At 36.8% G+C, this 27,902-nt stretch overlaps 1 protein-coding gene across 2 annotated transcripts in view; it reads left to right on the top strand.

The window, feature by feature from the left end:
• Nucleotides 1-27,902, top strand: part of klu (zinc finger protein klumpfuss) — a 114,133-nt gene that overhangs the window by 38,944 nt on the left and 47,287 nt on the right. Inside the window, exon 1 of one of the 2 annotated variants that reach the window (XM_089245173.1) lies at nt 24,372-24,731. The exons of the other annotated variant lie outside the window; for it this stretch is intronic. The gene's annotated coding sequence lies outside the window, so the exon portion shown is untranslated. Of the gene's footprint in view, nt 1-24,371; nt 24,732-27,902 lie in introns of those variants that run through there. 2 annotated transcript variants of the gene reach the window in all.

Here is a 27,902-nt window from a genome sequence, read left to right as displayed (position 1 = left end):
CAAATTTCTCATGCCATTGTCAGTGTGTTGCCAAACTTTTTGTTCATCAGTGAGATCTGGTGAGTTGTAGCTGAGAATTTCTCTTATATTTGCCTCAGCTATGCCATCAAATCCAACGTATTTCGTCGTCAAAGGACTTGGCTAGATATCTTCAATTTGCAAGCCCATTTCCAGGATTAAACTTGAACTACAAGCCAAATTTCGCAGGTTGGAATTCCTTTAATCAGCTTTCAAAAATCGCATTATAGCGAAATCGCGTAAAGCGAGGGATACCTGTAGTTGTACTACGTGCAAAGTGTTGTTCGGTAATATCCTACTTAACACAACATGAATTAGAGATGATTGATTATTTTGCATCTTCATTTCATGCTTTCAACTCGTAATTAATTATGGTGTACAATGAAATAGGTAGGAGGTTTAGGGGTCATTCTTGGAAGAGTAAAAATAGGAGCGGGCAAACGGAGTGACCCACTAAACGGAATAAGAAATGATTTTTCTACATCCCATCCACCGCGTTCCTATATAGATATTTTCGTGTGGAAAAAATCATCTTTTCGTAACGAGATAAAATTCACCCCAGTGCAGTTTTGATAATTGATTAATTTCAGTTAATTTACATTACTTATCTTAATTAATCCCTGCCATTCAACCCTTCAAGCCGGTTCAGAAATTTAAATTCCAAGGCCCTATTCACGTTTTTTAAAAAATCGAACTTGTTGGAAAAATGTCTGCCTTTAAAGGGTTAAAATCGTGAAATATCGTAAGTTTTCAACATGAGGTAATTTGACTCCCATACTTCTTTCAGTTTTCAGGATAAAAAATTACCCACAGTATCTACCGAAATACTCTCGATAACACTGGGAATGACGCAGTAGTATCATTTTTATAACTTCCACTCAATACTCATTGGTCATTAATTTGAAGTAGAGTTTTGAAAAAGTATTCAAAAAGAGCAAACTGAAAAGTAAAGAATTTCCAGAAACTTTTATTTTAATTTTCTTTTCAATGCCAAAAATAATGAAAATTTCGTTGGAGGATCAAATTGACCCTGTTTGGTCTCTTAACATTTTCGAAGTCTGAAACCTTTCTGTTAAAAAAAATTACGCAATAATGTTATCCGTGGCTACTCTGCACTAACAACTTTCCTCCACTGCTGACCATTTTCCCAGTATGTACTCCTGAATAGTATTACGCGTACCTTCAGGGGTACGTATATTGTACGGATCAGGAGCAGCCTACTCTGCCACACAGGAATATACGGTTGCAGTTGAATGTGAAGGGTATCAGTACGATGAGTTTTTATGCATCATATGTATCACAAAAACGCTCAAGAGATCTTGAATGGAGCATTCACACATTTTATGCATGGTCCCTCCACATAGTAAATACCAAATGTATCAAACCATTTGATGTGCGATTAAGAGAAATCGAATGAGTTCATTCCTTTTGGAATTTCTTTCCTATAATTAACTCTCGCCTAGAAATTCTCTTCGTAAAAGCCCATTATTACTTTAAAAACCCGAAATATTATAGTTAATATATAGTTGTAATTATCGACATTTGTATTTACTTGTCTTTTGATTGTTTTTTCCTCCGTTTACTTAATTGTTATTTAGGTGCTTTGTAAGTAGTGTTTAAGCCGTAAAATACGACAGTTAATATAATGATATTTTTCTATTTGGTGGGTATGAGTATGATTCGTACTGTACATATAATAAATCATTTATAAAACATTATCTCAGCTTTAGTGTATTATTTCACGCATTATTAGGTAATAGTTGGAAGGGGGGGAAAGTACTATTTGATATGTAATTGTATTTGAAAATGATGAATATGGTTAGTCAGTCCTTAATGGGAGCCTTCGACCTTATTTTCGACCGTCTATGTAGCTCATTAATAGCACAGCATCCATATGTTAACACAAACATAAGCTCAAACTCAAGTCATCATAATGTTAATCTTTACTTGTAACTAAAAAAAACAGGTGTTTGATTGAGAGTTCGGCTAAGGTTTTATTAAATAATTAATTAATTTTCAATCAGTTTTAATACCAATACGAAATCAGCATATGTATCCAGCACTCTCTGGTACTCTGCCACGAAGCTGGGCTGGAAGAGATCTCGGCAACGGGATAAGTCCAGTGGCAAAGTTCTGGCGTTCATTCATTCAGCACTCTCTGGTGCTTACAAGTTAATAGTTTTCCTGCAGAAAGGTAGTGTGATCTCCGCTATGAATGGGGAAAAAATGGTGCCCAGGGCTATATGATGGACTTATACAGCAGACATCTTCAACCCGTTGCTCGCGAGCACCTCGGTGCTCCCTGAACCACCCAGAGTTCTCGATGCTCATTTCGGATTTCATGCTCGCGAGCATGATCAGCAAATGCAATTAAACACCTTGTACACATCGCATTCAAGGATTGAAATCATCTTGATTGCATGCATTCGTATGTCAAACTTGCTATAAGAGTGCTCTTCTTTTGATGATGATTTAAGGCAGTGCTCGTGACAAGAAAAAAAGGTTGAAGACCTTTATAAAGGGTACATGGCTAACTCCTCTCACCGCAAATTACTGGCGAACCGTTGATCATAGAGACCTACTTCCGATTGGAAAAGTATCCAAATAACGTGTTGACTTCAGATACGTCATTCATTTTGCAAGGGATTGTATAGTTATTAAAATAGAAACAACTTTTTTTATACGGGCACCCTGACCTCAAAAACTCAATTACAAATTGTTGCCCTGTCTCTCCTGAGGACAATATTCGCTGAGATATTTTTGAATTCAAAAAATCCGAGAAAAAGTGAGAAAGAGCAGCATAAACTAACGGACACAATCTCATTATGCCGTTCTCCGGTTTTAGAATTCAAATATTTCAGCAAATATTGCACTTAGAAACGTGGAATGTTGTTGTTGGGCGACAACTTTCTAATTGATTTTTTCCGGACCAAATAAAAAGTTGGTAAATTTTTTTCTTATTTTAATAAGAAAATATAAATTACGCAAATAAATTATGCAACTCACACCCGGCGATGGCCAGGTTTTCTTAACACACTACTGTACTTTATCAAACAGCAGCTCCGGTCATATATCGCCGGACAACAATTTCCAACCAGTGAACTTGGGGGGGGGGGGGGATGAAGGCGCCATCTACTGGCGTGGTGTGGCCCCAGGCTCGGTAGGTAAAGAACTCCTTTTCCGATTTTCTGATGTTCTTGCCCGGATTCGAATCCGTGGATTTTGACGGCAAATTTCATAGTGGCAGACGAGTATCTTATCACTGCGCCACTCGGGCGCTTTCTCAATATACTGGGAGCATTGAAGAAGTTACAAACCATTGCAAAGGAATAAACATGTTTGAAAAACCCATTGCTTTTTTTTGGAAACCACGGTAAATGAAACCAAAGTAATATTTCGAAAGTCATTGCTGAGTATTAAGAACGGGCTAAAATTGTAGATTTGTATAGAACATAAACACACAGAAAATCAATTTTATTCACAAGGTGGGCAAAAAGTCCGTAGAAACTTTAAAAATACATTAAAACCGGAAAAGTAACCGAAATAAAAAACGGTTTGCAGGGTTAGCATCGCTATGTAACGGCAATTTCTTTTTGACAGGAAAAAACCTAAAAAACAGCAGATAGGTGGCGCTGACGTACACAAGTCAAAGGAAAAACACGCAAATAACGAACAGAATGCCTCAAAATCGTTTATTACAGCAGTATGTGTTCCACACGACCACCACCACAGGGGATAACACATTGAGTCACGATAACACGCGAGTCACAAATCCAGCAACGGCGGAGTGCAGCAGGTCCGGATGTATACATGACACCTCTCGGAGGATCGCATCTTTCAGTTCCGGCAGATTGGATGGACCGGACCGATACACCTGTGATTTCAAAGCCCGTACCAGCGCCACCTATAGGCTGTTTTTCCCCAGTCAAAAAAAAAATCCCGTTGCATAGCGATACTAACCCTGCAAACCGTTTTTTATTTCGGTTACTTTTCCGGTTTTCATGTATTTTTAAAGTTTCTACGGACTTTTTGCCCACCCTGTATATAGATTGGACAATGTAAACGTTGAGAAAGATCATGAAGTTTAGGTTTATAAGACTGAAAAAGATTGCGTTGGGGTTATTTAGTAAAGTTGAAGCCGATTTTCTCAATTGAAACTCGTTTTATCTAAATAATACATAGAAAACTTCCTAAACCATACGGGAAATATTCTTCCTCGGCTTATTCAACTCCAGATCACACCCGGAAATTTTATTTCCGATTTTCTCAATTTGAAGCGATTTCATAAAACTCTGAACACGAAAAATTTCAGCCGCTTTCAAAAAATGACACCAACAAGGAATCAATTCTTTCTAGACAAAAAATTACTGCACAGCCGTATTTCATACTGAAATTACACTAAAAGATGTACTTTCTAAAATACCAAAAGTTATTGAAAATATAAATTGGTATAATGTCTTTTTTTTTACAGTGTATTTATCATGTATAGTCAAATATACACTGGACTAGAGGGTTAAGACCAGTCACAGCACCCAACTTTTTTGAGATACATCTTTGTGTTACTAACACTTAGCTGAATCAAAGAAGACCCAAACAGTCCCCCACATCTTGGAGGAGAGCCTCCTCAGCCAATGCTGAGAGTCTATTGCTAAAATATTGTGGGTCCACAGACTAAGATTTTTCACAAGCTTTTCCTTTGTAGTTTATGGTGTAAAAAAAAAAACTAATAATGAGATTCGTCCCATGCCGCCGTATAATTTTTTGGAGTTCCGTCAGAGCATCATCCATGCGAATGCCAGGACCCTCCTTTAGCGATTTCTAGTTGTTGAATAGGGAAATCTATACAAAGTAAAAAAAAATACAGTGGACGCTGATTGTAACGACCACGCATAGTTGCGACCGTTCCATTATAACGACCGAAACGAGTCCCATTTTTTATTATTCATACCATGTTATTTTTAACCAAATATAACGACCTGTAAGGACCATGCAATCCAATACAACGTCCGAACTCAGCTTTGTCCCATTTATTTGTAAAAATAAAATGGACGAAACACATCCTTAAGTGTGTTTGAAACTGGACTCTGATTTTGAAGAGTTCAGTACAATCTTCTCTTATTGGCGAGAGACACACATCGTGATGTCTAATCAATACCTATATGTGATTGCTTCATGACTGACCGCCCTCCATTTCTCGGAATCTGGACTAATAAGAAAGGATATCAAAGTTTCTGATCATGGCATAAGAATATGTTGTTCAGTAGGCATTCATACTGAATCACTTTGTACAAACAAGCGGACTTATGTTCTTATGCTGAAAAAAATCAGCACTTCCTTCTTTACATTCATTCAACACTGCTGCATGAAATAAGCAGATACCCTTATTAGACGAAATAAGGAAGGCAGGGTCATGTCTTCCGTGGTGTAGATGGTAGCATGCTTGCCAGGTATGCAAGAGGACCTGGATTCGAGTCCCGGTGGAGACGTGATGACTTTTCTTTCCGCGTTCACCTCAGCATTATATCCGGAAAATAACTGTTTCCTTGGTTATTACTGTTTAACCTAATACATATACGCTGTTTATATTACAACAAAATTAATAATGTAATTCCTCACAAAAAAATATGGAATTCATTTCTGGGAAAAAAAAACCCTTTTTTTTCCTCCAACCTTTTCGAAATAACGACCTCTCAATATAACGTCCGTTTTTTGTAGCACGATCGCGATAACGAGTGTCGACTGTATAACGATATAGAGAAGTCGATGCGTATACTTGACGCTCATTCTTACAAATACAAATACGACGCCACAACAGGCAAATTGCCCAACGAGGTGGCTGCATCATGGATCCCCGAGCCCCTACCTACTACTGCTACACCACACCCCCCCCCCCCGCGGAACCCCCCAACGAATCGTTACATGCGGGAATGTGCGTGTACGTGTAGTGCAACCTGACGTAAAGTTTTGTTTTCTGTGTAATGCTTGTTATGTGTAGTGCTGTCATCTGCCCCCAGTTTTACTAACTATGAGTGAAGTGTTATGGTTGAATGATTTACCGTTGTAGGACTGTTGCTCTCTGTGACGAGACTTTTTAACGGGGAGATCGGCTCGCATTTGCGCCTTGAAGTTGGGAACCACAGAAAACCAACTTCAGCCGACCACCACTGTGGGGTTCGAACCCGGATCCTCGCATCACGAGTCCGGCACTATAACCACTCGACCACCACAGCGGCATATACATAGAAAAACGCTTAAGAATGTTCAGTAGTTCAAAAATAACTGATCAACATGTTTGATAACTAGATTGCATCTCTACATAGTCGGTTCGTACCTAAGGACGTTGAGAATGAAATCTACGATATCGAAGGGACTTGGAAAAATTAGTTCCTAAAACCAAAAGTTGGTAAATGGGGGAGACTTTAAAGAAATCGAATAATATTTCGGGGCCAGAGGACCAGTTTACAAAAACCTATTGGTTCGTAAGTGAGAGGTTCCAACAATCGAGTTGCGATTGTATATCGGACTGAGAATCATCAGCAATAGATATTTTATGGGGTATCCTCCAAAACAATTTGACTGAGGTAACGCTGGTATGGTCAACGTGAAACTGAATACGATGTCACACGAGACAAAAAAATCCAATTCTAATCTACTTCATGCTTAATAGACTATTTTCATCAATACAAATTGAAATCATGAAATAAATTTGAAGCTTGGCATACACGATTTGACGAATCACCTTCAGCGAAGCACGGAGAGAGATCTTTCTGCAACTATCTCAACTCTTTAATTTGTCACCATCTCACAGACAGCTTTAGTTAAAACTAATTCGTATTTCGATTATTTTGCACAGTGCTCTCTATAGTTCTCCGAGCTTTGTGCTGACAATTAAGCCTAAAATAAAAGAAGAAAAAAAAATAGATCGTCATCTTGACACGCGGCTGCTCATACAACGTAGAAATGCCGATTCCAATGGTGCCATTATCTTCCACAACATCAGGTTCTGTGTTGTGTGAAAGAAAGTACTTTACCTTCTTCTGGAGCATAACACATGCCACCCTCGCACATTCGGGGCAACAAAAAAAGACTGACAGGAATACAATTTTTATTATTATTATTTTTACTTTTGCCTTGGCTGTGTGCTTTAGTTTTTAACAATTTAGTTTTTATTTTGTCGCGGCTTGCATGGAGTATAACAATACAAAACGAGAAACTGTAGGTGTATGCACATCTCTGAGTAGAAGAACAATAGGTCTCGAGAATTCCTTGGCTTGGCTGTGAGGGAGGGAAGAACTCTTAAAAATAAATGAAAAAAGAAACATTTTGGCTATTTGGCTTTGAGCCCATGGCCCTTATAGTTCGCTGAACGAAAGTCGCTGTGTTCTGGGAATCGCGCGATGGAGACAGATTCTGCTGATCTTTAATCACGCGAAAGAAAATACAACAACAAAGAAAACCTTCACCTAAGAGAGAGAGTCCTTACACGGACAGATATAGTCATCTAAATAGCCCACTAATAATGTCTATCTTTGGTAATGAATACTCCCGAGTGTTGGGAACAAAATACCATTATTTCGCATTTGATCCTGTTTTTGTCGCACGACGGTCATTTTATGGACACGATGGCTAATTACGAGTTACGAGATACATTTGCAGCTGATTTCACACTGAAGAGTTTGTACGCTGACCACTCGGTCAAGAGGCTGTTGTACGTCTTGATGCGCCATCTTTCTTTCACGAGTTGAAGTAATATCTACTGATTAGGAAAGAGTCTGATCAGGATCAACTCGATTTCAAACTCATGGAAACCTTAATTAAAATGCTATTTGTTGTTTCAGGTGGGCGTCTGCCTTATCGAACCTGGGTCTTATTTCAGTTGGCACCCCGTTACCACCAATCAAGGTTCCAAGGTTCGAACCTGGGACATTCGTATACCCGCTTTCCACAAGAGGGGGAAAAAGAAATCATATTTGAGGAGCTTATTTTCAAAAGGGAAATATTTGCGCAATCAAAGTTTACAGAGTAGAAGTAAAAACCGTTTTTTCCCTCCGGAACGGACTGCTTTACAAAATGGAAAATAGTCCAACAGGTAGCATATAGAAATGGTACAAGGATATTTAAATATTATGTTTCTTGATCAACATTCAAGGGGGTTATCTACATTTAAATTTCGGAAATGTTACATTTTGAAAGGAAATTTAGAGGAAATGTTCCATTTTTTGAAAGGAAATCAGTGGAAATGTTTCGTTTTGAAAGGAAATTAGTGGAAATGTTACCTTTGATCAAAATTGGAGCTGGTTAAGTCTGAAAAATTTGAAATTTCTACGCCATCCGTTGATTCTAGAAAATTTCACCTAGCCACGTTAGGCACCCTTACTACTCTCTCGTGAGCAACGTAAAAATCACTATCATTCTACACCTCACATGACCTCGTCCACATTCCTCTACGGAATTCATAATGACTACTACGAGTATCATTCCTTAGTGGGGCTTCCCATAACGGAATTTTTTTCAATTACATGGACGGGGGCCAATACATTTTACTATGCATCATCGAAGGGGTTCTCAAACTTTTTCCACCCGCGGCAGCCCTTATTTGAAATCAACGCTTATCCGCGGCTTTTTTTTTTTTTTTATAACGTGATTATCACGTATTCCCAAGGGATAAGCATGATCCATCCAGGGAATTTGTTAGTGTTAGTAGACATCCATGCCCGAACCGGGATTCGAACCCAGACCTGCACAGTGAGAAGCTAGTTCCCTAACCACTCGACTGCCAGGCGGCTTCTCTGAGAATTTTCACAAAGAATGAAAAGTGAATGAACAAAATGGATATATTCCTTTTTTTGGTAGAAACGACTAATTTTACATTGCGATTTTGACCGAAAATATTCCCGTTTGAACAAACCATGCTACATACTCTGACAGAGCTCATACCAAAGATTAAGAAACAGTTGAAAACTGAATTTGGAGAAAATGTAGAAATGTTTCCTTTAGAAAATATGCCCCTAATTTGTTGCTCCTAAAATTCGATTGATTTATCTGTTATTCCTAATATTGATTCACATCTCATCTCATTGGGATCTTCCTGCAAGAGCACCATGACGAGTTTGGGGCCCCTTTCGAGCCTCAATTTTGTATATTTCTATGGGGGTTAGTATACAGAATTAAAAGAACATAAGGGTTGCTGAAATGCTGAGTACTCAGAATTAATGGAAGAAATAATTTCAGAAGAAAATGGAGTAATTATTTCAGGAATAATGAGCAAAAAATTCCAGAGAAAATGAAAGAAGAAATTTCTTTGTTAGTCAGGAAATTTTGGGATTAATTAGAGAAAAAATCCAGGGAAAATTTGGGAAAACGTATTCCAGAGTGGATTAAATAATTTCAGAATCAATGATAAATCAAAATCAAAGGATTTTAAAAATCGTGTAGAAGTAATTTCAGACTTTATGGAACAACAATTTCCAGCATTACTGAAAATTTGAAATTACTATACGTGTTCAGAGTGATTTAGGGCCAATAATTCATGGAGTTCATGGCGATAATTTTTTTCATACCTCCGGTATGATCCTTAGAGGCAATAAATACATAAAATGGTACGTTGAAAAGAAAAAGGTCAGCAATGGGGGGAAAAAAACTACTTCTCCAACTCTCCTGACATCGGCCTGATTGCTTGTTTAGCTTAAATTTTTGAAAAGTTCAGTAGTAGTAGCTCAATAGAGAAGGGTTATGTTCATTTCTAGAAATCTATTCTTTTTCTACGCAATTTCCTAGAGGTTTACACGCTTTCTAGGCATTTCTAGGGGTACGCGAGCCACTTACGCACTTTTAGGGGGATTAGTATACTTGAAGTGTTGGGAATCACTGCTTTACCTGAATCAGCATTCGATATTATTCGATATTCATTTATTAGATATGTTTTAATGTAATTTTTTTTTATATATTTTTGAATAGAAGTTCAATATTAAATTATTTTTTTTCAAGCTCAATATAGGATATCTCATGCCACATTTCTCTTTCTTACTATTGCGGTACTCTACGCAACATTGTTTTTATATACTCTTACAATACATTCATCAAAATTGTTTCGTAATCTGTGCTTCAAACGAAGCCAAATGTTATATGATTTATGTTTTTATTGTTATCAAGTTGATTTCCAGTGTGAAAAATGTTTAATATCTTAGGAGGCAATATAGAAAAAGCTCTTATTATGTAATGTTTAATTATGTTTTCGCACCTGATATAAACTCGGTTATATCTATTTGTAGTTCTAGCTTGATCTTTTGTGAAATATTCTTCATTTAACTGCGAAAATTTTATAACTCTGTACAAAAAGTTGTGTCTTAAGGATAAAGTATAGCATTGTAATTTGAAACTATCTACTACTATTTGAGATTTTCTCAGAAAATTCTTCAGTTCTTTTACCAAATGCAGTATAAAAGGCGGAAGTATAATAAGTGTAATAAACCGCAATTTATTATTATTATTATTCTCATAAGCGGATATCATAACGTAATGTTTCTTTTTTTTCTTTGACGTATCCCTCGGTAAATGACATCTTTATTCGCAGTTGATCACAATAATTATTTCGGCTTAACGAACTGTCCGATGTCCGTTGGGCTCGTATATTATTTGGGAATTCGTTGCCTTATGTACTGTATTATCCTAGAATAAAAACCAAATAAAGTGAAATTATACTTTTTTCCCGCCTTATTGTGGGCGTCAGACACAGTGTCTGACGCCATAACGCCATATTCAAGCCCTCGTTTGCGCTTGTTTGCGATAATAATTATTACTTTTTCCTACGTCAGTCCTTATTTCCGGTCACACTGTTATCGTTATTATTATTACTCAACTCCTACAGAAATGAATGGAAGAATCGCATATATTAACAATGTATAACAAGAATTTGTTATTATTAATATTGTTATAATTACTATAAACTTTTTCCAGAAATTTCCGTCTTAAAAGTCCCAATCCGGATAATACTTATTTTGTTATAATATTAATGCGTTATTAATATTCTTCCATGATATTTCAATCAATTATGAAAGCGCGTACGTTATGAATATTATAGATCATCAAGCAAAAAGGATATAATAAAATATTCATTATTATAGACGCGGAATCGATAACGCGATATTAATTCCAGATTTATGGAAATGTATTTCCGATATGAAATGTTTCCAGCTGCTGTAAAATACACAGCTGGCCTAATAAAAGAAGTCGCAGGTAAATTATAAGTTCTGAAATCTGAGTTGCTTCAGTTGGATTGAACTTGGGTCAGCAATAGGGTGCAGCAACAAAATGAAGTCAGTTGTCTCAACGTGCTTTATGATTATGACAATTTGCAGTGCACCGCATAAGTTTAGACACTTACAAAATTCGCATCGGGATACGAGAATTCTCATTTTGCACACACTGTATGTTGCAATATCTTTATGTCCCTTTCTATAAGTGAGGCATTAATTGGTAATAATTATAATTATAATATTATAATTACTATACATAATACAATGATTATATTAATATAACATTAAGTACAAAACTTATATAAATTTTAAGGGAAAATACCCCAGGGGGGGGGGGGTAAAAAAAACCGTTCTTTCTCTGTCTCTGAAAATATTTTTCGAACATTTCAATACAAAAAACAGCTCTGTAATTCGCAATAAATATAAGTTTTTGCGAAAAAAAAAAAGAGTTTTTCGTGAAAAACGTTTAGACACAATGAAGAATTTTTGCTGGGGGTCATTCAAGTCTAATTCGGTTTTTGGCACAGGGTGTCCGTTATAAAAAGTTTTTTTTTTAAATTTCGATAACTATACGACCCCTTGTAATATGAATGACGTATCTGAGGTCTACACGTTATTTGAAGACTTTCTCTAATTGGAAGTATGCCTGTGGGATCAACGGTTCGCCAGTAATTTTTGGTGCGTGCTGTTAGCTATGCACCCTGTATTGGACCAAACACCGATCAGGAAGAGCCGCGTGATACGGATAAAAGAAATGACAAAAGAATTCAAAGACTGGCATCAACGCAAAGGATGACTGCGCAGCAATTTAAAAGCTCGTTTGGACTCGTAATGTCAATGGATACGATTCACAAACGTATACAAAAAACAGACACAACAGTATTTCGAAGAAAGTGTGAAAAAATCAGCCGTTGACTTCAGTACAGATTACAAAGATTACAGCGGGCTCGCAAGTGTGCGCGATATGAACCAAAATGGTATTCAGTTATTTTCAGAGATGATAAGAAGTGTGGAACCTGGATAGGTCAGGTAGATGAGGTCAGTATATTTGCACGGTATATTTTAGTCACAGACAAGGGTGGTTCACTGATGGTTTAAGTTGCGCTCTGCTGCAATTAGCAGGTATCAATAGCCTCTTTAAAAGATCGCTAAAATGCTCAGCATTCCATACAAACACTATAAAAAAAAAAATAGTGGTATATAAATAAATCCTTATAGACAAGGATTGGCCAACCTTTTTCCGAGCCGTACCATAATCAAGATTGTTTCCGATAGGCGTGCTACTCTACGTGTTCTAACTCGCAGACCATACGTCCCGTTTCCACTGGACATAAGCATTTTCTCTGTTCTTGCAAAATATTGTTCGCGTAAAATACCTTCGTACGGATAGCGGGGAGTGACATCCTCGGATAAGTCGCCATCTGGTGGCAGTGTCAGCAATTGTGAGCTTTGGCCTGGGTTAGGTCCGACCGTCCATGTACGGTCCCGTTCAGTGCACACGAGCTCCAAGGAAAGATTGAGATATTCGTTGCCTATGTAGTCTAGGGCAGTGGTTCTCAACCGGGAGCCATATGGCCCCCTAGTGGTACTGGGATACTTCAAGGGGGCCACGGAAGAAAATGGAGAAAGGAGCCATGACATGTGGTTTGGTGGGCTGCAGAGAGCTGAGAAGAAAAATTAAGGTGTGAAGAAATAAAGCTTTTATATTAGTGACTATGCACTTCCATGACTATGCACTATGCAGAATCCTACAAAACCACCCATAAAACCAGGGCCGTCTTAGGGCATGGAACCACCCGGGCGGGCCGCACCACCTACATTTTACCGCAGGTTCCCTAGGATGGGGTTTTTCGCAGGCCCCGGCTACATTTTTCACACACCCCTCCACTATATAAAATTTATAGTGTGAAAAACAAAAAATGGTGAAAACCATATCAGGCCCGGGCTGCAGCTCTGTCAGTCCCACTGTTGTGAGGGATCATGCCCGGGGGTCTCATGTCCATAAGTGACCCCCACCTTATGATATTTTGTATAGTACAATAAATTTTGAAAATAAGTAAGAAATATGTAGGCTGTTTATTTCCTGCTAAGTATGGGACTACCATAGCATCACTTTGCCTAAGGCGCCCATGATGTTGAGACGGCCCTGAATAGAACTCGGACTAGCAGGGAGCTCAATAAATTCTAGGCTAGTGGTCTGGAGGCCAATCTTATTTGTAAAATTTTCGTTCAGTATAAATTCACTGAAAAAAATCAATTCAATACGTATAAAGGATCTTGCTTCTAGATGAGGGTCGAAGACTCTGGGTAAGACAGGGGAGCCACAAAAAGAATATGGTTCAAAGGGGGCAAAAAAAGTTAAGAAACACTGGTCTAGGGCGTTCACTCGGGAAGTGAATGAACGTGGGTTCGATTCCCCGCAAGGGCAGTTGAATTTTTTCTCTTTCCTAAATATATCTTCGCATCAACCAGCTGTTAAAAAACTTCGTAATCAAATACTTCTGTTCGGTGAACTTCTAGCCCAGGGAGTCTTTCGCTAGCACTGCTTATGCCCATTATCAAATGAAGAACACCTTTATGGCAACTTTGACATATGCGTATGCCTTCATTTATTTAAAATACTTGAATGCAATTTTTACAGTGCGTTCAATAGAAGCGTTGATCTAGTGCTCGTTCACGAAATCAGGATTGAGTATTGAGCACTTTTGGTCTTTCGCGAGTAACAGGTTGAAGATGGCTGTTCTATACGGTCCCTCAGTGGGAGTTCCGGCAAGATAATGTATCCATACACGCAACAAGTAGCCCCAATCTGAACCTTATCGTGAATCTTTCGGACATTGTGTTCAGAAGTTTATAGAAAGAATCGACAGTGTCCTCCTGAGAAAGATCTTAGAGCTTCCTTCCATTGGCAGTTGGTGGCATAATTTTGAGCCGCTGAAAATGCAAGACTCAATTTATTTGATATGGAAATCCATATTATTATTTTATTTTATTTATTTCAATACATAAAAACTATAGAAATAAATCAATTTACAGCAATGTTAAACGTAGAATAGAGTTAATACAATTAAATCAAACCGGATAAAAATGAAACTCATGAGTATGAAATACAAACAAATAAAAAACACAAGTCAATACAAAATAAATAAATTTAAAGCCTTTATGGAACCACCACCAGATCAATTAAAAAAATAAACGAATTTACTGATTTATTTTATGATTGCGGCGGATCCCCTGAGAAATGCACACGGGGCCCTGAAAGTTCCACGGAGAACAAATTTAGAACCCATGCTTCACAAGTGTACCCCTTTCAGACCCGAGCATTAATTTTTTAGAATATTCAAAATATTTAGCATTTTCGATGCTCAAAAAATGCATTAAAAACGTAAATGTCAGCAAATCATTATTTTTTAGATTTTTTTTATTTTATTCATTCTCTTTTTTGTAAACAAATAATTCGCTTCTTTCAAAAATTTTTCAGCCAAGATGATGCAGAGTACATTCATCTTCCCATGCAATTTTTTCCAGAATTACATTACTAAATTTTATGTAACAAATAACACTTTTTCCCGGAGAAGTACTTTCTCTTGGAGCACATCTTAAAATCCTTATGTAAGTTAAACTTTAAGTGCTGCCCAATGTTTATATTCCCCATATTTCTAACTCAAATCCTTTCAAAGTCACGGATTAACTCCCTGGGGTCGATAGCAAAAATTCTATAGTGAGAAAAAGCAACCCACACATTTGTATCACCAGGGTCTGAAAAGGGTATATCACCGTGGAAATTATATAGTCAGAACTGGACATCTCCATTTTTTTAAAGGGGTTGGTACACGATCTTGGCCTCCTTTGCTTTCCTATGGGAAAAATCTCCTTCCTTTAAGAAAAACGTGAAAATTTTCTGTTCACTTTAGGCACTTAATTTTTTTTAATTCTATCGACATTCTTTTGTACAATTTAACGAGAGCACTTAGGGTTTTAAGTCTTGGTTATTTTTCCCCCAAAATTTTAATTTCAACAACATCCAGCTTTTTTAAAAAAATCGAAGAATTTTGCCCTGCTTGTGCCATAAAATTTCTTTAAATCATTTTAAGGGGGTTTTTGTACACACAAATTTTCCAAAAAACACATTTTCCAATTTTTCAATTTTTAAATACCACAAAATTTTCTGCGTCTAACTGTATTCAAATTTTTGTTCTACCTGCACTAGAAATATTTTTAAAAATATTTTAATGTGAACTGCTGGCAGACATTTCGCATGCAGGCATTTCAGCAAAATGCTCTTTTCTCAAAACTAAGTTTTTTGTCAGATAAGGAACATTTTTCGAAACACCACTCATTCAAATGCCTTCAAACTTTGTGTGTCTGTCAACACTATGGTGTTACATACTTTAACACGAGAATGTTTTATTAAAATTATTTTGCAATTTTTATGGCACAGAATATGGGTAAATTTTGGTGATTTTTGAAAAAGTTTCATGTTGTTGAAGTTAAAATTCAAGAAAAAGAAATAACCAGCAATTATAAATCTTAAATTCTCGTGTTAAATTGTATAAAAATATACATTTTTGAGGAAAAAAAAATTGAGTGCCAAAAGAGTGAATGGAAAAATTTCAAATGTTCTTTAAAGGAAGATTTTTCCCATAGGAAAGCATGGGAAGCCAAAATCGTACATCAACTCCCTTATTATCACAAAAATTAACAACTTCCTTATTAAGAAATCCTCTCGCTAAAGTATGTAACACCTTAGTGTTGAGAGACACAAAGTTTCAAGACATTTGAACAAATAATGTTCGCGGAAAAATGTTCCTTAACTGACAAAAAACTTAGTTTTCAGAAGAGGGCATTTTAATGGAAAACAGCATGTATAACGCCTGCCAACAGTTTATATTAAAATATTTTAAAAATACTTCTAATGCAGGTAAAACTAAAACTCGAACACAATTAGGCACAGAAAATTTCATAGTATTCGAAAATCGAAAAATTCGAAAAAAATGTGGTTTTTTTTTAGAAAATTTGCGTGCACCAACCCCGCTTGGACGTTCTTATCGAATTTTTCTTCGACTAAACTATTATTATTATTATTATTACGATTATTATTACTCGCGCTTGCGTTCCTACGACGCAAATAAACGCACGACAACGTCGATCTTTGCGTGTGACGATTAACCCCTCTCTCAGAATTATTTTTTTCGCATCAAAATACTTCGTTGTCTCTCTCTGTATTATTATTATTTTATTTTTCCGCCATTGTCATTACTATTATTGTAGGACATCACCATGGAGAAATTTCGCTGACAAATACCAAGTTTTTGTTATTTTTTTATTTTTGAATGAATTCAAAGCATTCATTGAATTTTTCTTCTGTTTTTTTGTTTGAGCGCAATCACGCCCACAATAGCCCATCAGTCCATTGAAACAATCGTGTCCTTCTATTTTTTGTTTTTGTTTTTAGTTGTTTTATTGCTGATGTGATTGTGTTTAGAGCGACAACAATCCTCTCATTTGATCACGGAAACTTCATGATTGAGGTTAATAGTTATCTTTAAAAAAAATAATTATTATTTATTCAGTAAAACAGTCGTATTTCGAAGGAACCTCTATTTATGGGTATCATACTGTCGATATCGTACGGATCCATGGCGACCCTTTTGCGTTCGGACCCTTTCAGGACATTGATGAGTTAGTGAGTAATGTCAAGTTAATAAATTCTGTTATTTTATGAATAATTAGTCAAAGAAAATTAAGTATTTGTGTGTTCTGCCCCCCCCCCTTCGCATGATTTAGTGAAATTTACTCAAGGGCTCCCAAAAATTAGCTAACATAAAGTAAACATAAATAACAAAAAATACTTAACATAATAGAGTGGATCCCGTTTATAACATTTTAGAAAATTCCATCATGAAAAAATGTTTTAAGAAGGGGAACGCATTAACCGGGAAATATAAATTGGCATCAGTGAAAGCTGGGACCACGGAAATAAGTCGTTCAAAGCGGGGAAAATGTTATAAGAGGGATGCACTATATCTCACAAACGAACCCTGTAGTGTTATGGCATTATAATGGCTTTACCCTTTGCCCCTATCGGGTAGACGTCAGGTTTTAATCATATTTGTGATAATCTTTTAATGCCATAAATTTCAATTTCTCTCTCTCCCTCTCTCTTTATATATATATATATATATATATATATATATATATATATATATATATTACGGTAAATGTGATAAATGGGTTATCATGTACCCTTAATCGTTTTGGTAAGTTTGATAAAATTATCACTTTTACCGGCGGATATGCATAATTCCCAAGCGTCGTTGGTAAATTTGACGAATACTAAAAAATTATCACTTTTACTGGAAATTATGCATAATACCCAAACATCGTTGGTGAATTAGATGAGTCCTTCAAATTTATCGCTTTCGTCTGTGATTATGCATAATACCGTAAGTAATATGTGAAATTGATGCACATAAAAAGAATTCCAAATAAGTCTATATATGTGTGATGAACATATTCGGACCTCGATATAGAGATAAGAAATTTTAAGATCGTACCCTGATATAATGATACAATACATGTATGAATTATCATGCATAGTATATCATATAATATCACATAGTATATCATAATATATCATGTTTAACAACGACGCGACGCTTGGATAGTATGCATAATCACTGGTAAAAGTGGTTACTTTAGAGAAATTATCAAATTTTGTAACGACGCACAGTGGTGCGTTTTGCGAAAAACGTGGTCAAAACTATTTACTCGCCTTGAAATTCATTGCATATTCTTGAAAACTGTTTGGAACAATAAATATTATGCTTTTTTAACGGCAGGGTGCAGATTATATGATTAAAGGGATTTTAAGGATATGAAATGGATAAAATATGATATGTTTGCATTATGGCTATTGATTAATTGCGATAAAAAACATAACATGGATTTGTTCATGATATCTCATCATCATATATGACATTTGAATTGCAGTAACATATAAGAATATTGCTGAAATGCATTAAAAACTTATAATAACATAAAAATGCTGCATAAAAAAATTAATTAAGAATTCAAAAAGAAGTAAAAACAGAAAATTAAAATAAGTATAAAACGTAATTTAAACACAGAAATTTATGATAAAAGTTTGTAACGAATGGAAAAATGTTTCTGGTCGTGGTCTGGGTGTAAAATCTTATGGTCAGTACTATATATTAATTGTGTATCATAATTTTATAATCATAATTATGATTTATTAAGAACTAGCTATAATAGCCGGCGTTGCCCAGGTTTTCTCAACATACTGCGAGTATTGAAGAAGCGACAAACCATTGAAAGGAATAAACGTGTCTGAGGCGCATTGTTAGGGAACCACGATGAATAAAGTAAACATTCCGAACGTCATTGTTGAGAACCAAGAACCATTCTTGCCTGATAATTTCGAGCATTTGACTTATTTTGTCAAACTTTTACAGTGGCCTATCGTTGAAGTCGGGTCCTGTATCGTTTACGAGTATACGTAAAATTTGGTAACGATCGATCTAAAATTGTGGATTTTTAGAGAGAACATATATACACAGACAGATACACAGAAAATCAATTTTACATGTATAGATATCGCTAAAATAGTCAAAACTAGTTTCGGGTTATTGAAGACGTTTTGCGGCAATCTTAAATTTTTTTTTTCGTTGTATCGCCTATGCTAGATATGAATGGATGAGAAAAAGTTATTAATTCGTGCATCACATCTTGCTAATTTTTGCAAGAAACTTTTTCGAATTTATTCAAGTTTTTGATGTATGTGCTGTTTCTTTAATGAATCAGTTATTGTCCTTTTCGTTCTCTTATAAGTCTCAGCAAATTCTGATATGTGTTCACCACCGATTCTTTGTGTGTACAGTACTTCGCAGAAAATGAGAACGTTTGTTAAGATCAGTCAAGATTTGCAATTCATTTTTTTACGATTTCTGTACACCTTTCAAATTTTACTTAATTTAAGCATTTAAAACGTCATTCTGTGTAAATTTCTTTACGCGATTTTCTAAATCGGTGCATTGCTGCCTAAAATTTGAGCTATGCTCCTTTATAAGTATTTCGTTAAAAATCTAAATTTTTTTCAGAGTGGAGCACCCTGAGTTTGAAACTAAAAAAGACAAAAAAAATCTGAGGCATGTTTTGCAGCAAAACTTTTTTTGGGGGTTTCGGCCGCGATTTTCGCAAAACGCACCACTGCGCGACGCTTGTATGTTATGTATAGTCACCGGTAAAAGTAATAAATTTAAAGAAATTTATCAAACTTACAAAAATTCTTGGTAAGTACGCATATATAATAACCGGTTATTATATATAACAACCACATTTATCACATTTACCGTAACACACACATATAGGCCTATATATAGATTTTATATGTCTTGTAATTGCTGAAGACACTTTTGGAGGAAAATTTCGCATCACGTGGGCCGTTTATCGAATCTGAGTCCGGGATCCCCCAAAAAAAGTTTTAGACCATTTCCCAACTTTTATTTTAAAAAAAATGAGTTTTAGCAGTAAAATGAATCGAAATTCTAACAAGAAAATTGAATGGAAAATGGAAGGAAAAATTTAAATTATCATATGAAAATGACATTTTTCATAAGTGATTTTTCTTTTTTTCGGTTCAAAGCCTGTGGCCTCGGGCTTGGCCCAAACGTTAAGATGCCATTTTTCAACACGTGTTATAAATTCATGGTATTTTCATGAAAAATAAGCATTGTCCAGAAAAATTCGGAGTTGGACACTCGGAATCAATTTTTTTGATGTCCGGTCATATTGTTTTTAGCGTTCCTCGACAGATGGCGCGAAATGTTTCGAACAATTCGCGGGTTTTTTTTTTCTGGTTATTATACAAAACTAAAATTAGATAATACCTCCAAATAGCAAAAAAAATTAAGAAAAATTTATGTAAATTTTTTTCTAAAACTCTTTGATACAAGAATTAAAAGCCACATTGTTGTGCGAAAGCATTTATCGAGCAAGTGTTTAAAACTGTTATTCGGCTCTCCAAAAAGTAGAAAAGCTCGAATAAATGACGAGAGCCTGCAGCAGTATTTCTCAACCGCCGGGCCCTGGCATTAGTCAAATCAGGCCGTGAGTGATTCCGTGTTTTATTTTTTTTTCCTTTTGTTCCTCTGAATCGTGTGTATGACCGGGCCTTCCACTCACAAAAAAAAAAAAGAAATCGACGGGCCGCGGGCTTCCAAAGGTTTAGAACCACTGGCCCACATAAAAGTGCCGTATTAACGCATGGACCCAGAGGCACCGACTTGAAGAAAACATTGGGGTGTTGAAAGTTCCTAGTCGTCCCGTGTATATGGGACTCAAGCGCGTACGCAGGAGAGAGAAGGTGCGTTGCATTGTACTTCAGAAATTATAGGGGTGCTCAGCCCCCTCCATACAAAATTTATTGATGGAAGGGGGCCTAACTGGCTTCAGACCCTAGGTTCCGTCACTAAAGCATGGACCCACCTGGCCACGTCCCAATGGGCCTAAAGGGTATAAGGGATCAAGTGATAATGAGATTTGGGTCTCTGATCTTCAAAAGAAAGCATAGAAATTTATAAGCAGATACTTTCAGCCAGAGATTCTGTGCGCATAAGGGGATCGCACCGGAGCCCGGGTTTTGGCGGCCCCGCGTTTACGATAACAATATATATATATATATATCAATATCAAATATCCGGCCTAATGTAGAGAGAGAGAGTAGTATCCTATACTCATACAATAAATAGCTACCACACTTTTAAACCAACGCCTGCTGTTTTTTATGTTTTCTGACCTCTAAGTACGGGCCAGTGCTTTAGAAATGTCTGTTATGTATATTAATTATACTAATTATATTAATTATACTCTATACGTCATTATATGCTCAATCCATGGCAATCGGAGTAATCTGAAGTGGCCCGTGACCTCAGGCATAATTTTATAAAAATGAACTAAGTGGCACATTTACAGATCACTTGAGTGACTTGCGACACAGTTCCAGAGAACTTAAGCGACCTGTGGAAAAGCTCAACACACACACACACACACACCACTTACTTATCACTTAAGTGGCGCAGTTACAGAGCACTTAAGTGGCCCGCGTTGTACTCAAGTAACTTGCGACACAGTTCCGGCTCACTCAAGCGGACCACGGCACGTGTACACATGACTAAAGTGGGTCGAAAAATATTCCCAAATCACTGTGGGATCAAGTGGCCCGCGGCACAGTTCCAGACTCCCTTAACTTGCACATGGCATATTTACAGATTGCTCAAGAAGCCCGCGACACGTTTACCAACCAATGAAGAGGCCTGTAATCTCCTCTTAAAGGTTGAGCACCCTTGCTCTACGTTTTAAAATTTATTACAGCAGAAGAAGTCACACACACACACACACGCAAACACAAAAGAATAAAACTTTCGTACGCATTTTTTAAGGTAAATTTCATTATGCGTAACTTGATTGTGCAGGAAACACATATGAAATCATGTATACTGCACAATGTATGAATACATACAATTTTAACCCCTCTCAGCCGCACATTGACGAGATATCTCGCTTCCTTAAAATCCTCTTATTTTAGTATTGACAAGCCCAGATGCTTTGTATTGAGGATTCTTCAATTGATCATTATTTTTCCTATACTTTTTACTTTGGACTTATCCTTCCTCATGTGAGTGGATTTTAAAACTTTCCTGATCCGCATTGAAACTGCCACATTGGAAATGAAAGCGTGTGAAGAACCCGCGATACTTCGGGGCCGTTCAAGTATTACGTAAGCAAATTTTTTGCCATTTTTGACCCCCTTGTCAGCAAAAGCCAGCAAAACTCGGAACCCTCCCCCCCCCCCACCTTCTCAGCAACATTTCGTCAGCACTGTCCCCTACCTCATAATGCATATTGGTGGGATCAGAAACGTACGCGGGCATAGGGGGGCTCATGCACCCCCCCCCCAAGACGAAAAAAAATATTTTTTTAATGTTTTTACATTTAAAAAAATTAAAATTTCGAAAGAAAATACCTCTATATGTTGTTATAATCGATTTCTGTGCTAATTTCAATGCTATTTGAAGGGTAAGAACTCAAAATTTCTCTTTAAGAAATTCATTGCGACCCACCCTTTACACCATATATGGTAAGCCCTTGAACCGTGGACCAAATGTGGCCCTGAAGGTTATCTGATGTGGCTTGCCCCCCCCCCCAAACCCAATTTTGTGAAAATGAACTAAGCGGCACATTTACAGATAGCTTTAACGACCCGCGGCACAATTCCAGGGCATTTAAGTGGCCCGTGGCACATTTTCAGATCATTGTAGTAGGCCCGTGACATATTCAAAGATCACTTAAGTAACCCACGACACAGTTCCAGAACACTTAAACGATCCGTGACACCTTTAGAGATCTCTTGAGCGACATGTGGCACAATTTTAGAGCACTTAAGCAGCACTCCCCTTCCAGTGTGGCTCTAAATCACTCAAGTTACCCGCGGAACATTCCCAGATTACTTAAGTGATCCGTGGCATAATTGGATGAATATGCATAAAACCCAAGCTTCGTTGATGAATTTGATGAATACTGGAAGCATCGTCACTTAACCAAGTGTCGTTGGTAAATTTGGCAAATACTTGAAATTTATCGCCTTTATCTGTGATTATGCATAATACCCCAGCGTAATAAGTGAATTTGTTAAATATGAAAAAAATTCCAAATGAGTAGGCCTATTTACAAGTATGTGTGATGACTATAGTCGGACCCCGATTGATAAGAAATTTTACGATCGTACCTCGATGTGATACAATGCGTAAATTGGCACGTATAGTACTGCATATAATATAGCACGATTTACCATGTTTATCAACGATGCGACGCGTGGATGTTATGTATAATCACCAGTAAAAGTAATAATTTTTTTAGCAATCATTAAATGTACCAACGACGCTTGGGTAGTATGCATCACCGCCTGAACTGGGGGGAGGGGTCAACTTCTCCTGGCGGCAAAAGAACATCGTTATAAAATCATCAAATTTCAAAGTTATGAGGGTGGCAAAAATCCTCGTTACGGCCCTGATATGCATAACCACCAGCGAAAGTGATTAATTTAAGGAAATTTATCAAACTTACCAAAATCTATGGTAAGTATGTATAATAACTGCATTTATAACATTTACCGTAACATATATGCATATACTTACTCTGTCATTGACGCTCGCCCCCCCCCCCCACCCCATATCTCCTAGCACAGGATAAAGTCTTACAAAAAATATTTTAACTTATTTCGTCGATAAATGATTACACAAATCGATTGCACTTGCAACGTCTTGGGAAAGTCAAATATTATCATATTCTATTTACGGAGAATTATAATCAATTTTTAACCACATGCCGGATAGTCGCGAGCCGGACATTCGGGAGTCTACTGTAATAGATCAGATTCCTTAAGATAGCGCATTGAAGTGTTTTCTTTCGATATTTTAATTCTTGTACAAAAATTTGATTTTTGATCGTTTCGTGGGGGGGGGGGGGGCGTACACCCGTATTAACGGGATGGAATCATTAATCTCGCATATTATTTCGTGCTCCGGGTTTTTGAGGGGGAGCGTCGTCTCCTTCTCCCCTTTCAGATAAGCACCATGGAAAAAAAAAGCACAAAGAAGATTCCCCCCACTGATACCCCAAGGTAAAAACAGGGCCATCCCCAACTGTCCAAGACGTACCGGTCACGCAAAAACATCTCTTCCAACACCCCCCCCCCAACTGGAGGGGTACGGGGGGGGGGTAAGTGGACCCTCCTTCTTCAGGTAAGAAAAGCGGTAGCCTTTAGAAAAGATCCTTATTACCTGTCTCGCTCGTAGGAATGATGATGATGAGGAAAGTCTTGGGGGAGGTTTCGTTTCTATCTTGAAGAAGAGGCAAAAGAAAGATGGTTGGTGCATGTGATGGGGGTAAAGCAAGTAAAGCAAATGCAACAGCCACCACCACCACCACCACCAAAAAAAGAAAAAAGAAAAAAAAAAGCTGCAGCACCAGCAGCTTGTTGCTTTTATTATTTTTCTTGTTGTTGCAGCGAAGCAACAAGCCAGTAGGAGGGTGGGTCCTACGCCCGGTTTTTTCTTTTGCTACCGGGTAGGTGTGGGCGCGTTTTCAACTCTTCTCTTGCTCGTTCCGCGCAAAAACTCATTCTATCAGCGCACACACACAATCGTCTCGACGACGACGACAACATACACACACACACACTCGGACTCGATACATATTGGAAAAAAAAAAAAACGAGCGAGAGAGAGAGAAGGACCATTGGAAAAAACCACGTGTCTCTCTCTATCTATGGTGATTGCAGTGAGTGTCCATTGCGACGGGAACTTTTTTGTACCGGGGGAAGAAATTGATCTTCGCCGACATCACTGACCGGAGAACTGAGGATTGATGACCATCAATGTAAGTTTTAGAATCATTTGAATATGTTTGATTTTTTTTTGTGTACCTTAGTGTCCGTAGAACGGACGATTCCGGGAAAACCACTGTACGTTGTGATTTGATTTTTCTACCGAAATTGACCATTACATCGAATCGATGGCATGTCTACCTGTCATTCTATACTTCGTACTCACGGAAATATCAGAAAAAATATCTTACTATTTTTCTCTCTGAATCTATTATAAGTTTGGATTTGAAATTTTATAATTTATTTAGAAATACTTTAAGTAGAGTGAATAAAAGTCACCGATTATGTGAATTATCCAGATATATATATATATATATATATATATAAAATATAAATAAAAATATCCATATTTTAATATCCATATTTTAATATCCATATTTTAATATCCATATATTTAGGGATATTTTTTGCTAACGTTTAATCAAAACAAATTTAATGTGGACTGAGGGTTGATGACCATTAACGTCCGTTTTTTCCCTCTGTCCGTGTCTACGGACAATTTTAGGGATACAGCTGGACAGGTATTGACCATTACATCGAATCAATGCCATTTCTACATTTATAATTTTTCCGATACCTAATATTTTCTATGCTGCCACTAAAATATCGGAAAAATTGTACCACATTTTTCTCTGAACCTATAAAATTTGAATCATCAATTTTCACTTGACAATTGTAGTGATTTAAGTTCGTATAACTTTTGAAGCATTTTGATTTATTAATTCTATTTTTAGTGTTTAGAATATTTTATGTAAATAGTAACTTATCATTATTAAGTATATTATTACTAATTAATTTTTGTTTAGAAATAAGTTTAATTAGTAACTGAAATGATGATGATGTCAAAATGTCAATTCTTATATACATATATAGATCAGTCGACTACACCTTTGACGCTAGGGGGGGGGGGGGCAATGCCCCCCACGCCCACCTTCCCCCCGTATCTCCGCCCATGTTCCATGTACTTTAGTTACGAAAAAAAACGTCGAAAAAATTTTACCACAATTTTCTCTAAATTCTACCATTCTACCATAAATTTCAATAACCAGTTTTCACTTAGAAATTATACTAAATTAAGTTTCTATAATTTATTTAGGAATACCGTTGTTTATAAGTAACCTGGAAAAATTATTTGGATATCTTTGCTAATGAAAGAAATACTTGTTTCGGGTATTATGACGAATAATACCGACATGAGATGAAGAAATCATTTTACTCACTCTATTTTTACGAATGTTTAGCAAAAAAAAATGTAATATGAGGAATGATGACTATTAATGGAAATTTTATAATCGTTTGATGTTTGATTTTTTTATACCTTAGTGTCCGTTGATACGGACAATGTGAGAAAAACAGCTGGACAGTGAATGTTATGATTCTTTTTCGATTGAGATTCACCATTAAATCACACCAATGTCATTTCTATAGTCTTAATTTTTTCTTAGACCTAATATTTTTCCACGTCGATCCACGTTTCGTCAGCAGCTTAGAATATTTCATATCTTCAAAAAAAGGGTGGTTGATGACGTAAGCAACCTTCAAATCCCCTCCCCTTTGTCATCAAAAGTCAGCAAATCCGAAACCCCCCCCCCCCCGCCCATCGATGCTGACCTAATACTTGAATGACCCCTTACTGAAACAGTAAGCAGCATCCTATATGCTATGAAAGCATTCGGAAAAGGATTTTTTGGATCGTGTTCATGAACTTCAAAAAACGCTTTGAATATCATTTGTTCATAACTCGCGAAGCACTTTGACGTCGGAGGATTCTAAACCTAAAAGTATGCTTTACTGCAGTCATATTGTTGGTGGCTGGAGTTCAGGACTAAGGCTCCATTTCTTGTGAAATATCATCTACTTCTCTATTTACTAGAAAGCTGCTGAATTGCGGGCTGCAGAAATTTTTCAAACGCACCACGTTGTGTGTTAAGATAGTGTTTTCGCTTTTCCTTTTTTATTTTCCATCTTTTCACTACCAGATCCATGTTTCTTAGATTTGTCACTCTCTCTTGATGACATTATAGTTACGAAGATAGCCCCAAGTTGAAAACTTCAATCTTACGATCACACGCGCACGTTATGAATCGTACAACACAAGTATGTTAAATTGAAATATTGAACTGAATACGCACGCAAAATGACATGCGTCTCGAATGCGTTACACTCAGAAACTTCACCGTAGCATAGTGTTGGGTTTTGTGAAAGATGGCAGTTGGAACATTGAAAAAAAAATTGTCCTTTAGCCCTGTGATGTCAACACCATATAAAATAAATAAACCTCCGCCACTTTATAGACATGCAATTTTTCCTTTCTTAGTTTCTCCCTTGAAGGAGCTTCAACATGAGGAACGTGTTGCTAACATTCGACCGACGACATGACGGTTAGTGTATGTTGTACTTGTTATATGTGTTTATGTCGGCAACGTGTGCTGAAAATAATGTTCCTACAAGTCAGTCTCGGTGGCTGTCTCCACCCACTAGGGAGATACCCAACACCCTTTATTAATATAATCTTGAAAGATATAATACACAAGCATATACAGTACATCTATGTATATATAGCGGGGATGTGTTTAGTGCATCCTTTCCAACCGCTTCCGACATCCGCATTCAACAAATAACGACTCTTTTGTGTTTTTTATTACTGTATATAATTAGTGTATGTGTGACGAATAATTTTCGCTTATTCATTACATTAGATTTTTCTAACATTTTCTTTGTCAAAATGCGGCAACCTTGTTTTATTAGTGGAATTTTCACAAAAATTACAATTTTTTTTTTCTGTTTTGTTATTACCAGAAGTGCGGGGTGTGCCCGGTGCTGCACACCTGTCGCACACCCCTAAGGGCGGCCCTGGTTGGAACAAAAATGTCCGAAAAAATTTCACCACTTTTTTTTTCTTTAAATCTATCATAAATTTCAGTGATCAATTTACACTTGAAAATTATATACTGATTTAAATTTCTATAATTTATTTAGAAATATTTTTAATCAGTAACTGTGTTCGTCGTCGTTCATGAGTAATCCTGAAAAGAATTCAGTATTTAGGAATTTTTTTGCTGATGTTCAGCCACAAAATTTAAACGAGCACTGTCCAGAGACTCTCAGGATTGATGACAATCAATGTAAGTTACAGCTGGATAATGGACGCTATCGGTTTTTTT

This window comes from Pholcus phalangioides, unplaced genomic scaffold (assembly GCF_987345545.1).
Source record: "Pholcus phalangioides strain wild (caught in Gottingen) unplaced genomic scaffold, Ppha-v1.0 ptg000015l_1, whole genome shotgun sequence".
Classification (NCBI taxonomy): domain Eukaryota; kingdom Metazoa; phylum Arthropoda; class Arachnida; order Araneae; family Pholcidae; genus Pholcus; species Pholcus phalangioides.
The sequence above is the reverse complement of the archived record's forward strand: the minus strand, read 5'-3'. Positions and strand labels throughout refer to the sequence as shown.